This window comes from Lissotriton helveticus, chromosome 3_2 (genome assembly GCF_964261635.1).
Source record: "Lissotriton helveticus chromosome 3_2, aLisHel1.1, whole genome shotgun sequence".
Classification (NCBI taxonomy): Eukaryota; Metazoa; Chordata; class Amphibia; order Caudata; family Salamandridae; genus Lissotriton; species Lissotriton helveticus.
Genome location: NC_136062.1, coordinates 404,607,140 through 404,622,174, shown reverse-complemented (window position 1 = coordinate 404,622,174; position 15,035 = coordinate 404,607,140). Strand labels below are relative to the sequence as shown.

Sequence of the window (15,035 nt, the reverse complement as noted above, 5' to 3'; positions counted from 1 at the left end):
CCGGAAAAGAAACTTAGTACACTTAGAGTGTGGAAAAATCGGCCTCACACATCACTCAGACACATGTAACAACAACTCACCAGGAGCAATACTCTGAACTATACTCTATTACCTGTCAGCCTTATAAACACGATGTATTGTGCGCAAAGGATTCTGGGGGTACATATGCTAATTAGCATTTCCTTTCATAGGTCCCGGTCACCGCTTGAGCAAAAATTCCTGTGACATCACAGATATGTAAGAGGGCACTTTCAGTAAAGAAAGTAGCACAAAGCATAGATACTGAGTGAAAAGTAGTACTAATACCTAACTGTGGCACAAAGAATGAAAGAGGCACACCTTTTATTGCATGACATCCACATGTTGAGCTGTTTTCTGCTGCCTGCACACTGTACATTTCTCTTTCTTTCAACGCAAAATCCCTATTTACCGGGAAACTTGTTTACCACGGGCTCCGCTGAATGTATATACTTTCCCTACTCAACATAACTTTGTAGTTTGAACGGTGTCGGGATCCCTTTTACAGCAACAAGCATTAAAATGGCAAATTAGGATTAAATACTGCACAGAATGTGCTGCATAATCGGACTCTCTTGACATAATTTAGCCAACTCTCTCCTGCCGCACAATTTATGATTGAATACGTCCACTAGGCGAGCTCATCTTGGCCCACTGGCTGCACTAAACTCACATCAGAGCCAATAGCGTGAGGCTCTCAGCAGCAAAGCTGGCCTCCCACTCCAGGTCATTACCCATCAATATGTGTCTGCCCAAGTGGATCAAAACAGGACTCACTCTTCAGACACATTCAATTCTTGGCCTCTCTACCGAGACTGCAGAGGGTAGTCAATTGTCTTACAGCTAGAAGGGAAATTACAGTTAGTCAGTTTTCACCAAGAATCATGTTGTGTTATTTTTCATGATAATCATTATATACGTAGGTCATTTTATTACATGTATTATCTATGTATTTAGACAATAACTACTTTGTGCTTGCACGGGTGGGTTCGGATCCCATCCTCGTCGCCAATTCAAGCTCTATCGGTAGAAGGAGGACGCTTCATAGGCATAGCAGTGAGCAGTAGAAGGTTTATTCCTCGAGATAATAAAGTCAGCACTCGGGTCCCTTAGAGAATGAACAGAGAAACCTGTCCAGCCTGGAATGCCCGAGGCACTCTCATGCTAAACATTCCAACCACCATGACATCACACAGCATCAATCCTGGAACTAACCAAACACAGAAGTCACTGCCTAAACACATGGATAATACATATCAGAAAAAGACCTACATACAAAATAATGATAAAAACATAAACCAACAAACAATTAGAACCTATTTTTCCGCTAAGGTCCCCGTCCTCTGGGTGGGTAGATAAACACAGCCGTAAATACGCTGCAAAGGGCCCCGGTGACACTGCACCTGCTGGATTATTGTTGTCTCCGCCCAAAGAATACCTCTGTGCCCTCACAACACAGCCAACAAACCTATTAATCTCTTATGTGCACAGAGGGCACTGGTATGTTTAAGGGGTTCTCACTCTAATGTGCTCACACTGCTACCAGTGGCACGTTTAGACAGGGGCGTAGCTTCAGGGGGCTGTTTGGGTTCTTACAACACCCCAAACCCCAATAAATGTCTACTGTAGTAATTAGTTGGGTACAGGTGATTTAGTTCAGGTTTGGCAATAAGTGTGTCGGATTGTATGTGGGATTTTTGAATCCACATGCAGACAAAAACACATAACTTTCGGTTATTTCACAAATTAATGAGTTTTAGGCACCCCTCATGAATACTATTACCATATTGAAGCCATAACAACATAATGTGGTTAAATCACCAAATTCAGATTCAGTGGAGGTTGTCCCTCTTATTCAGTTGGTCAGTTCTCTTTCTTTGACAGTAAAATCAGCCTCCTGAGAGACTGTCAAAAATTGCAATGTCGACTATATTTCAAGTCGCCACAGCGGGGTATTGGGTAAAGTTTTCAATAAGCAATAATCGCGCCTCGGTTCGACCTCATTGGCTACGATACTGCCACTGCGCAAAGCTAAAGAGAGGTAAATCACTCGAGGTACGCACCGGAAAAGAAACTTAGTACACTTAGAGTGTGGAAAAATCGGCCTCACACATCACTCAGACACATGTAACAACAACTCACCAGGAGCAATACTCTGAACTATACTCTATTACCCGTCAGCCTTATAAACACGATGTATTGTGCGCAAAGGATTCTGGGGGTACATATGCTAATTAGCATTTCCTTTCAAAGGTCCCGGTCACCGCTTGAGCAAAAATTCCTGTGACATCACAGATATGTAAGAGGGCACTTTGAGTAAAGAAAGTAGCACAAAGCATAGATACTGAGTGAAAAGTAGAACTAATACCTAACTGTGGCACAAAGAATGAAAGAGGCACACCTTTTATTGCATGACATCCACATGTTGAGCTGTTTTCTGCTGCCTGCACACTGTACATTTCTCTTTCTTTCAACGCAAAATCCCTATTTACCGGGAAACTTGTTTACCACGGGCTCCGCTGAATGTATATACTCTCCCTACTCAACATAACTTTGTAGTTTGAACGGTGTCGGGATCCCTTTTACAGCAACAAGCATTAAAATGGCAAATTAGGATTAAATACTGCACAGAATGTGCTGCATAATCTGACTCTCTTGACATAATTTAGCCAACTCTCTCCTGCCGAACAATTTATGATTGAATACGTCCACTAGGCGAGCTCATCTTGGCCCACTGGCTGCACTAAACTCACATCAGAGCCACTAGCGTGAGGCTCTCAGCAGCAAAGCTGGCCTCCCACTCCAGGTCATTACCCATCAATATGTGTCTGCCCCAGTGGATCAAAACAGGACTCACTCTTCAGACACATTCAATTCTTGGCCTCTCTACCGAGACTGCAGAGGGTTGTCAATTGTCTTACAGCTAGAAGGGAAATTACAGTCAGTTTTCACCAAGAATCATGTTGTGTTATATTTTCATGATAATCATTATATACGTAGGTCATTTTATTACATGTATTATCTATGTATTTAGACAATAACTACTTTGTGCTTGCACGGGTGGGTTCGGATCCCATCCTCGTCGCCAATTCAAGCTCTATCGGTAGAAGGAGGACGCTTCATAGGCAAAGCAGTGAACAGTAGAAGGGTTTATTCCTCGAGATAATAAAGTCAGCACTCGGGTCCCTTAGGGGACACACCAGAGAATGAACAGGAACCGGTCCAGCCTGGAATGCCCGAGGCACTCTCATGCTAAACATTCCAACCACCATGACATCACACAGCATCAATCCTGGAACTAACCAAACACAGAAGTCACTGCCTAAACACATGGATAATACATATCAGAAAAAGACCTACATACAAAATAATGATAAAAACATAAACCAACAAACAATTAGAACCTATTTTTCCGCTAAGGTCCCCGTCCTCTGGGTGGGTAGATAAACACAGCCTAAATACGCTGCAAAGAGCCCCGGTGACACTGCACCTGCTGGATTATTGTTGTCTCCGCCCAAAGAATACCTCTGTGCCCTCACAACACAGCCAACAAACCTATTAATCTCTTATGTGCACAGAGGGCACTGGTATGTTTAAGGGGTTCTCACTCTAATGTGCTCACACTGCTACCAGTGGCACGTTTAGACAGGGGCGTAGCTTCAGGGGGCTGTTTGGGTTCTTACAACACCCCAAACCCCAATAAATGTCTACTGTAGTAATTAGTTGGGTACAGGTGATTTAGTTCAGGTTTGGCAATAAGTGTGTCGGATTGTATGTGGGATTTTTGAATCCACATGCAGACAAAAACACATAACTTTCGGTTATTTCACAAATTAATGAGTTTTAGGCACCCCTCATGAATACTATTACCATATTGAAGCCATAACAACATAATGTGGTTAAATCACCAAATTCAGATCCAGTGGAGGTTGTCCCTCTTATTCAGTCGGTCAGTTCTCTTTCTTTGACAGTAAAATCAGCCTCCTTAGAGACTGTCAAAAATTGCAATGTCGACTATATTTCAAGTCGCCACAGCGGGGTATTGGGTAAAGTTTTCAATAAGCAATAATCGCGCCTCAGTTCGACCTCATTGGCTACGATACTGCCACTGCGCAAAGCTAAAGAGAGGTAAATCACTCGGGGTACGCACCGGAAAAGAAACTTAGTACACTTAGAGTGTGGAAAAATCGGCCTCACACATCACTCAGACACATGTAACAACAACTCACCAGGAGCAATACTCTGAACTATACTCTATTACCTGTCAGCCTTATAAACACGATGTATTGTGCGCAAAGGATTCTGGGGGTACATATGCTAATTAGCATTTCCTTTCATAGGTCCCGGTCACCGCTTGAGCAAAAATTCCTGTGACATCACAGATATGTAAGAGGGCACTTTCAGTAAAGAAAGTAGCACAAAGCATAGATACTGAGTGAAAAGTAGTACTAATACCTAACTGTGGCACAAAGAATGAAAGAGGCACACCTTTTATTGCATGACATCCACATGTTGAGCTGTTTTCTGCTGCCTGCACACTGTACATTTCTCTTTCTTTCAACGCAAAATCCCTATTTACCGGGAAACTTGTTTACCACGGGCTCCGCTGAATGTATATACTTTCCCTACTCAACATAACTTTGTAGTTTGAACGGTGTCGGGATCCCTTTTACAGCAACAAGCATTAAAATGGCAAATTAGGATTAAATACTGCACAGAATGTGCTGCATAATCGGACTCTCTTGACATAATTTAGCCAACTCTCTCCTGCCGCACAATTTATGATTGAATACGTCCACTAGGCGAGCTCATCTTGGCCCACTGGCTGCACTAAACTCACACCAGAGCCAATAGCGTGAGGCTCTCAGCAGCAAAGCTGGCCTCCCACTCCAGGTCATTACCCATCAATATGTGTCTGCCCAAGTGGATCAAAACAGGACTCACTCTTCAGACACATTCAATTCTTGGCCTCTCTACCGAGACTGCAGAGGGTAGTCAATTGTCTTACAGCTAGAAGGGAAATTACAGTTAGTCAGTTTTCACCAAGAATCATGTTGTGTTATTTTTCATGATAATCATTATATACGTAGGTAATTTTATTACATGTATTATCTATGTATTTAGACAATAACTACTTTGTGCTTGCACGGGTGGGTTCGGATCCCATCCTCGTCGCCAATTCAAGCTCTATCGGTAGAAGGAGGACGCTTCATAGGCATAGCAGTGAACAGTAGAAGGGTTTATTCCTCGAGATAATAAAGTCAGCACTCGGGTCCCTTAGGGGACACACCAGAGAATGAACAGAGGAACCGGTCCAGCCTGGAATGCCCGAGGCACTCTCATGCTAAACATTCCAACCACCATGACATCACACAGCATTAATCCTGGAACTAACCAAACACAGAAGTCACTGCCTAAACACATGGATAATACATATCAGAAAAAGACCTACATACAAAATAATGATAAAAACATAAACCAACAAACAATTAGAACCTATTTTTCCGCTAAGGTCCCCGTCCTCTGGGTGGGTAGATAAACACAGCCGTAAATACGCTGCAAAGGGCCCCGGTGACACTGCACCTGCTGGATTATTGTTGTCTCCGCCCAAAGAATACCTCTGTGCCCTAACAACACAGCCAACAAACCTATTAATCTCTTATGTGCACAGAGGGCACCGGTATGTTTAAGGGGTTCTCACTCTAATGTGCTCACACTGCTACCAGTGGCACGTTTAGACAGGGGCGTAGCTTCAGGGGGCTGTTTGGGTTCTTACAACACCCCAAACCCCAATAAATGTCTACTGTAGTAATTAGTTGGGTACAGGTGATTTAGTTCAGGTTTGGCAATAAGTGTGTCGGATTTTATGTGGGATTTTTGAATCCACATGCAGACAAAAACACATAACTTTCGGTTATTTCACAAATTAATGAGTTTTAGGCACCCCTCATGAATACTATTACCATATTGAAGCCATAACAACATAATGTGGTTAAATCACCAAATTCAGATCCAGTGGAGGTTGTCCCTCTTATTCAGTTGGTCAGTTCTCTTTCTTTGACAGTAAAATCAGCCTCCTTAGAGACTGTCAAAAATTGCAATGTCGACTATATTTCAAGTCGCCACAGCGGGGTATTGGGTAAAGTTTTCAATAAGCAATAATCGCGCCTCGGTTCGACCTCATTGGCTACGATACTGCCACTGCGCAAAGCTAAAGAGAGGTAAATCACTCGGGGTACGCACCGGAAAAGAAACTTAGTACACTTAGAGTGTGGAAAAATCGGCCTCACACATCACTCAGACACATGTAACAACAACTCACCAGGAGCAATACTCTGAACTATACTCTATTACCTGTCAGCCTTATAAACACGATGTATTGTGCGCAAAGGATTCTGGGGGTACATATGCTAATTAGCATTTCCTTTCATAGGTCCCGGTCACCGCTTGAGCAAAAATTCCTGTGACATCACAGATATGTAAGAGGGCACTTTCAGTAAAGAAAGTAGCACAAAGCATAGATACTGAGTGAAAAGTAGTACTAATACCTAACTGTGGCACAAAGAATGACAGAGGCACACCTTTTATTGCATGATATCCACATGTTGAGCTGTTTTCTGCTGCCTGCACACTGTACATTTCTCTTTCTTTCAACGCAAAATCCCTATTTACCGGGAAACTTGTTTACCACGGGCTCCGCTGAATGTATATACTTTCCCTACTCAACATAACTTTGTAGTTTGAACGGTGTCGGGATCCCTTTTACAGCAACAAGCATTAAAATGGCAAATTAGGATTAAATACTGCACAGAATGTGCTGCATAATCGGACTCTCTTGACATAATTTAGCCAACTCTCTCCTGCCGCACAATTTATGATTGAATACGTCCACTAGGCGAGCTCATCTTGGCCCACTGGCTGCACTAAACTCACACCAGAGCCAATAGCGTGAGGCTCTCAGCAGCAAAGCTGGCCTCCCACTGCAGGTCATTACCCATCAATATGTGTCTGCCCCAGTGGATCAAAACAGGACTCACTCTTCAGACACATTCAATTCTTGGCCTCTCTACCGAGACTGCAGAGGGTTGTCAATTGTCTTACAGCTAGAAGGGAAATTACAGTCAGTTTTCACCAACAATCATGTTGTGTTATATTTTCATGATAATCATTATATACGTAGGTCATTTTATTACATGTATTATCTATGTATTTAGACAATAACTACTTTGTGCTTGCACGGGTGGGTTCGGATCCCATCCTCGTCGCCAATTCAAGCTCTATCGGTAGAAGGAGGACGCTTCATAGGCAAAGCAGTGAACAGTAGAAGGGTTTATTCCTCGAGATAATAAAGTCAGCACTCGGGTCCCTTAGGGGACACACCAGAGAATGAACAGGAACCGGTCCAGCCTGGAATGCCCGAGGCACTCTCATGCTAAACATTCCAACCACCATGACTTCACACAGCATCAATCCTGGAACTAACCAAACACAGAAGTCACTGCCTAAACACATGGATAATACATATCAGAAAAAGACCTACATACAAAATAATGATAAAAACATAAACCAACAAACAATTAGAACCTATTTTTCCGCTAAGGTCCCCGTCCTCTGGGTGGGTAGATAAACAGAGCCTAAATACGCTGCAAAGGGCCCCGGTGACACTGCACCTGCTGGATTATTGTTGTCTCCGCCCAAAGAATACCTGTGTGCCCTCACAACACAGCCAACAAACCTATTAATCTCTTATGTGCACAGAGGGCACTGGTATGTTTAAGGGGTTCTCACTCTAATGTGCTCACACTGCTACCAGTGGCACGTTTAGACAGGGGCGTAGCTTCAGGGGGCTGTTTGGGTTCTTACAACACCCCAAACCCCAATAAATGTCTACTGTAGTAATTAGTTGGGTACAGGTGATTTAGTTCAGGTTTGGCAATAAGTGTGTCGGATTGTATGTGGGATTTTTGAATCCACATGCAGACAAAAACACATAACTTTCGGTTATTTCACAAATTAATGAGTTTTAGGCACCCCTCATGAATACTATTACCATATTGAAGCCATAACAACATAATGTGGTTAAATCACCAAATTCAGATCCAGTGGAGGTTGTCCCTCTTATTCAGTCGGTCAGTTCTCTTTCTTTGACAGTAAAATCAGCCTCCTTAGAGACTGTCAAAAATTGCAATGTCGACTATATTTCAAGTCGCCACAGCGGGGTATTGGGTAAAGTTTTCAATAAGCAATAATCGCGCCTCGGTTCGACCTCATTGGCTACGATACTGCCACTGCGCAAAGCTAAAGAGAGGTAAATCACTCGGGGGTACGCACCGGAAAAGAAACTTAGTACACGTAGAGTGTGGAAAAATCGGCCTCACACATCACTCAGACACATGTAACAACAACTCACCAGGAGCAATACTCTGAACTATACTCTATTACCTGTCAGCCTTATAAACACGATGTATTGTGCGCAAAGGATTCTGGGGGTACATATGCTAATTAGCATTTCCTTTCATAGGTCCCGGTCACCGCTTGAGCAAAAATTCCTGTGACATCACAGATATGTAAGAGGGCACTTTCAGTAAAGAAAGTAGCACAAAGCATAGATACTGAGTGAAAAGTAGTACTAATACCTAACTGTGGCACAAAGAATGAAAGAGGCACACCTTTTATTGCATGACATCCACATGTTGAGCTGTTTTCTGCTGCCTGCACACTGTACATTTCTCTTTCTTTCAACGCAAAATCCCTATTTACCGGGAAACTTGTTTACCACGGGCTCCGCTGAATGTATATACTTTCCCTACTCAACATAACTTTGTAGTTTGAACGGTGTCGGGATCCCTTTTACAGCAACAAGCATTAAAATGGCAAATTAGGATTAAATACTGCACAGAATGTGCTGCATAATCGGACTCTCTTGACATAATTTAGCCAACTCTCTCCTGCCGCACAATTTATGATTGAATACGTCCACTAGGCGAGCTCATCTTGGCCCACTGGCTGCACTAAACTCACATCAGAGCCAATAGCGTGAGGCTCTCAGCAGCAAAGCTGGCCTCCCACTCCAGGTCATTACCCATCAATATGTGTCTGCCCAAGTGGATCAAAACAGGACTCACTCTTCAGACACATTCAATTCTTGGCCTCTCTACCGAGACTGCAGAGGGTAGTCAATTGTCTTACAGCTAGAAGGGAAATTACAGTTAGTCAGTTTTCACCAAGAATCATGTTGTGTTATTTTTCATGATAATCATTATATACGTAGGTCATTTTATTACATGTATTATCTATGTATTTAGACAATAACTACTTTGTGCTTGCACGGGTGGGTTCGGATCCCATCCTCGTCGCCAATTCAAGCTCTATCGGTAGAAGGAGGACGCTTCATAGGCATAGCAGTGAGCAGTAGAAGGTTTATTCCTCGAGATAATAAAGTCAGCACTCGGGTCCCTTAGAGAATGAACAGAGAAACCTGTCCAGCCTGGAATGCCCGAGGCACTCTCATGCTAAACATTCCAACCACCATGACATCACACAGCATCAATCCTGGAACTAACCAAACACAGAAGTCACTGCCTAAACACATGGATAATACATATCAGAAAAAGACCTGCATACAAAATAATGATAAAAACATAAACCAACAAACAATTAGAACCTATTTTTCCGCTAAGGTCCCCGTCCTCTGGGTGGGTAGATAAACACAGCCGTAAATACGCTGCAAAGGGCCCCGGTGACACTGCACCTGCTGGATTATTGTTGTCTCCGCCCAAAGAATACCTCTGTGCCCTCACAACACAGCCAACAAACCTATTAATCTCTTATGTGCACAGAGGGCACTGGTATGTTTAAGGGGTTCTCACTCTAATGTGCTCACACTGCTACCAGTGGCACGTTTAGACAGGGGCGTAGCTTCAGGGGGCTGTTTGGGTTCTTACAACACCCCAAACCCCAATAAATGTCTACTGTAGTAATTAGTTGGGTACAGGTGATTTAGTTCAGGTTTGGCAATAAGTGTGTCGGATTGTATGTGGGATTTTTGAATCCACATGCAGACAAAAACACATAACTTTCGGTTATTTCACAAATTAATGAGTTTTAGGCACCCCTCATGAATACTATTACCATATTGAAGCCATAACAACATAATGTGGTTAAATCACCAAATTCAGATCCAGTGGAGGTTGTCCCTCTTATTCAGTTGGTCAGTTCTCTTTCTTTGACAGTAAAATCAGCCTCCTTAGAGACTGTCAAAAATTGCAATGTCGACTATATTTCAAGTCGCCACAGCGGGGTATTGGGTAAAGTTTTCAATAAGCAATAATCGCGCCTCGGTTCGACCTCATTGGCTACGATACTGCCACTGCGCAAAGCTAAAGAGAGGTAAATCACTCGGGGTACGCACCGGAAAAGAAACTTAGTACACTTAGAGTGTGGAAAAATCGGCCTCACACATCACTCAGACACATGTAACAACAACTCACCAGGAGCAATACTCTGAACTATACTCTATTACCTGTCAGCCTTATAAACACGATGTATTGTGCGCAAAGGATTCTGGGGGTACATATGCTAATTAGCATTTCCTTTCATAGGTCCCGGTCACCGCTTGAGCAAAAATTCCTGTGACATCACAGATATGTAAGAGGGCACTTTCAGTAAAGAAAGTAGCACAAAGCATAGATACTGAGTGAAAAGTAGTACTAATACCTAACTGTGGCACAAAGAATGACAGAGGCACACCTTTTATTGCATGACATCCACATGTTGAGCTGTTTTCTGCTGCCTGCACACTGTACATTTCTCTTTCTTTCAACGCAAAATCCCTATTTACCGGGAAACTTGTTTACCACGGGCTCCGCTGAATGTATATACTTTCCCTACTCAACATAACTTTGTAGTTTGAACGGTGTCGGGATCCCTTTTACAGCAACAAGCATTAAAATGGCAAATTAGGATTAAATACTGCACAGAATGTGCTGCATAATCGGACTCTCTTGACATAATTTAGCCAACTCTCTCCTGCCGCACAATTTATGATTGAATACGTCCACTAGGCGAGCTCATCTTGGCCCACTGGCTGCACTAAACTCACACCAGAGCCAATAGCGTGAGGCTCTCAGCAGCAAAGCTGGCCTCCCACTGCAGGTCATTACCCATCAATATGTGTCTGCCCCAGTGGATCAAAACAGGACTCACTCTTCAGACACATTCAATTCTTGGCCTCTCTACCGAGACTGCAGAGGGTTGTCAATTGTCTTACAGCTAGAAGGGAAATTACAGTCAGTTTTCACCAACAATCATGTTGTGTTATATTTTCATGATAATCATTATATACGTAGGTCATTTTATTACATGTATTATCTATGTATTTAGACAATAACTACTTTGTGCTTGCACGGGTGGGTTCGGATCCCATCCTCGTCGCCAATTCAAGCTCTATCGGTAGAAGGAGGACGCTTCATAGGCAAAGCAGTGAACAGTAGAAGGGTTTATTCCTCGAGATAATAAAGTCAGCACTCGGGTCCCTTAGGGGACACACCAGAGAATGAACAGGAACCGGTCCAGCCTGGAATGCCCGAGGCACTCTCATGCTAAACATTCCAACCACCATGACTTCACACAGCATCAATCCTGGAACTAACCAAACACAGAAGTCACTGCCTAAACACATGGATAATACATATCAGAAAAAGACCTACATACAAAATAATGATAAAAACATAAACCAACAAACAATTAGAACCTATTTTTCCGCTAAGGTCCCCGTCCTCTGGGTGGGTAGATAAACAGAGCCTAAATACGCTGCAAAGGGCCCCGGTGACACTGCACCTGCTGGATTATTGTTGTCTCCGCCCAAAGAATACCTGTGTGCCCTCACAACACAGCCAACAAACCTATTAATCTCTTATGTGCACAGAGGGCACTGGTATGTTTAAGGGGTTCTCACTCTAATGTGCTCACACTGCTACCAGTGGCACGTTTAGACAGGGGCGTAGCTTCAGGGGGCTGTTTGGGTTCTTACAACACCCCAAACCCCAATAAATGTCTACTGTAGTAATTAGTTGGGTACAGGTGATTTAGTTCAGGTTTGGCAATAAGTGTGTCGGATTGTATGTGGGATTTTTGAATCCACATGCAGACAAAAACACATAACTTTCGGTTATTTCACAAATTAATGAGTTTTAGGCACCCCTCATGAATACTATTACCATATTGAAGCCATAACAACATAATGTGGTTAAATCACCAAATTCAGATCCAGTGGAGGTTGTCCCTCTTATTCAGTCGGTCAGTTCTCTTTCTTTGACAGTAAAATCAGCCTCCTTAGAGACTGTCAAAAATTGCAATGTCGACTATATTTCAAGTCGCCACAGCGGGGTATTGGGTAAAGTTTTCAATAAGCAATAATCGCGCCTCGGTTCGACCTCATTGGCTACGATACTGCCACTGCGCAAAGCTAAAGAGAGGTAAATCACTCGGGGGTACGCACCGGAAAAGAAACTTAGTACACGTAGAGTGTGGAAAAATCGGCCTCACACATCACTCAGACACATGTAACAACAACTCACCAGGAGCAATACTCTGAACTATACTCTATTACCTGTCAGCCTTATAAACACGATGTATTGTGCGCAAAGGATTCTGGGGGTACATATGCTAATTAGCATTTCCTTTCATAGGTCCCGGTCACCGCTTGAGCAAAAATTCCTGTGACATCACAGATATGTAAGAGGGCACTTTCAGTAAAGAAAGTAGCACAAAGCATAGATACTGAGTGAAAAGTAGTACTAATACCTAACTGTGGCACAAAGAATGAAAGAGGCACACCTTTTATTGCATGACATCCACATGTTGAGCTGTTTTCTGCTGCCTGCACACTGTACATTTCTCTTTCTTTCAACGCAAAATCCCTATTTACCGGGAAACTTGTTTACCACGGGCTCCGCTGAATGTATATACTTTCCCTACTCAACATAACTTTGTAGTTTGAACGGTGTCGGGATCCCTTTTACAGCAACAAGCATTAAAATGGCAAATTAGGATTAAATACTGCACAGAATGTGCTGCATAATCGGACTCTCTTGACATAATTTAACCAACTCTCTCCTGCCGCACAATTTATGATTGAATACGTCCACTAGGCGAGCTCATCTTGGCCCACTGGCTGCACTAAACTCACATCAGAGCCAATAGCGTGAGGCTCTCAGCAGCAAAGCTGGCCTCCCACTCCAGGTCATTACCCATCAATATGTGTCTGCCCAAGTGGATCAAAACAGGACTCACTCTTCAGACACATTCAATTCTTGGCCTCTCTACCGAGACTGCAGAGGGTAGTCAATTGTCTTACAGCTAGAAGGAAAATTACAGTTAGTCAGTTTTCACCAAGAATCATGTTGTGTTATTTTTCATGATAATCATTATATACGTAGGTCATTTTATTACATGTATTATCTATGTATTTAGACAATAACTACTTTGTGCTTGCACGGGTGGGTTCGGATCCCATCCTCGTCGCCAATTCAAGCTCTATAGGTAGAAGGAGGACGCTTCATAGGCATAGCAGTGAGCAGTAGAAGGTTTATTCCTCGAGATAATAAAGTCAGCACTCGGGTCCCTTAGAGAATGAACAGAGAAACCTGTCCAGCCTGGAATGCCCGAGGCACTCTCATGCTAAACATTCCAACCACCATGACATCACACAGCATCAATCCTGGAACTAACCAAACACAGAAGTCACTGCCTAAACACATGGATAATACATATCAGAAAAAGACCTGCATACAAAATAATGATAAAAACATAAACCAACAAACAATTAGAACCTATTTTTCCGCTAAGGTCCCCGTCCTCTGGGTGGGTAGATAAACACAGCCGTAAATACGCTGCAAAGGGCCCCGGTGACACTGCACCTGCTGGATTATTGTTGTCTCCGCCCAAAGAATACCTCTGTGCCCTCACAACACAGCCAACAAACCTATTAATCTCTTATGTGCACAGAGGGCACTGGTATGTTTAAGGGGTTCTCACTCTAATGTGCTCACACTGCTACCAGTGGCACGTTTAGACAGGGGCGTAGCTTCAGGGGGCTGTTTGGGTTCTTACAACACCCCAAACCCCAATAAATGTCTACTGTAGTAATTAGTTGGGTACAGGTGATTTAGTTCAGGTTTGGCAATAAGTGTGTCGGATTGTATGTGGGATTTTTGAATCCACATGCAGACAAAAACACATAACTTTCGGTTATTTCACAAATTAATGAGTTTTAGGCACCCCTCATGAATACTATTACCATATTGAAGCCATAACAACATAATGTGGTTAAATCACCAAATTCAGATTCAGTGGAGGTTGTCCCTCTTATTCAGTTGGTCAGTTCTCTTTCTTTGACAGTAAAATCAGCCTCCTGAGAGACTGTCAAAAATTGCAATGTCGACTATATTTCAAGTCGCCACAGCGGGGTATTGGGTAAAGTTTTCAATAAGCAATAATCGCGCCTCGGTTCGACCTCATTGGCTACGATACTGCCACTGCGCAAAGCTAAAGAGAGGTAAATCACTCGAGGTACGCACCGGAAAAGAAACTTAGTACACTTAGAGTGTGGAAAAATCGGCCTCACACATCACTCAGACACATGTAACAACAACTCACCAGGAGCAATACTCTGAACTATACTCTATTACCCGTCAGCCTTATAAACACGATGTATTGTGCGCAAAGGATTCTGGGGGTACATATGCTAATTAGCATTTCCTTTCAAAGGTCCCGGTCACCGCTTGAGCAAAAATTCCTGTGACATCACAGATATGTAAGAGGGCACTTTGAGTAAAGAAAGTAGCACAAAGCATAGATACTGAGTGAAAAGTAGAACTAATACCTAACTGTGGCACAAAGAATGAAAGAGGCACACCTTTTATTGCATGACATCCACATGTTGAGCTGTTTTCTGCTGCCTGCACACTGTACATTTCTCTTTCTTTCAACGCAAAATCCCTATTTACCGGGAAACT

At 43.0% G+C, this 15,035-nt stretch overlaps 1 protein-coding gene and 7 non-coding genes across 8 annotated transcripts in view; all 8 read right to left on the bottom strand.

Annotated features, from left to right (window-relative positions):
- The window catches only part of TRIM44 (tripartite motif containing 44), a 504,386-nt gene that overhangs the window by 110,204 nt on the left and 379,147 nt on the right, over window positions 1–15,035 (bottom strand). The window lies entirely within an intron of this gene.
- On the bottom strand, window positions 1,912–2,051 carry LOC144826690 (U4 spliceosomal RNA). Its single transcript, XR_013609886.1, has one exon. It is a non-coding gene; the product is annotated as a U4 spliceosomal RNA (small nuclear RNA).
- Window positions 3,999–4,138, bottom strand: LOC144826698 (U4 spliceosomal RNA). Its single transcript, XR_013609893.1, has one exon. It is a non-coding gene; the product is annotated as a U4 spliceosomal RNA (small nuclear RNA).
- LOC144826779 (U4 spliceosomal RNA) lies at window positions 6,092–6,231 on the bottom strand. The gene has a single exon (XR_013609948.1). It is a non-coding gene; the product is annotated as a U4 spliceosomal RNA (small nuclear RNA).
- LOC144826778 (U4 spliceosomal RNA) lies at window positions 8,179–8,318 on the bottom strand. The gene has a single exon (XR_013609947.1). It is a non-coding gene; the product is annotated as a U4 spliceosomal RNA (small nuclear RNA).
- On the bottom strand, window positions 10,260–10,399 carry LOC144826777 (U4 spliceosomal RNA). The gene has a single exon (XR_013609946.1). It is a non-coding gene; the product is annotated as a U4 spliceosomal RNA (small nuclear RNA).
- On the bottom strand, window positions 12,347–12,486 carry LOC144826776 (U4 spliceosomal RNA). Its single transcript, XR_013609945.1, has one exon. It is a non-coding gene; the product is annotated as a U4 spliceosomal RNA (small nuclear RNA).
- On the bottom strand, window positions 14,428–14,567 carry LOC144826689 (U4 spliceosomal RNA). The gene has a single exon (XR_013609885.1). It is a non-coding gene; the product is annotated as a U4 spliceosomal RNA (small nuclear RNA).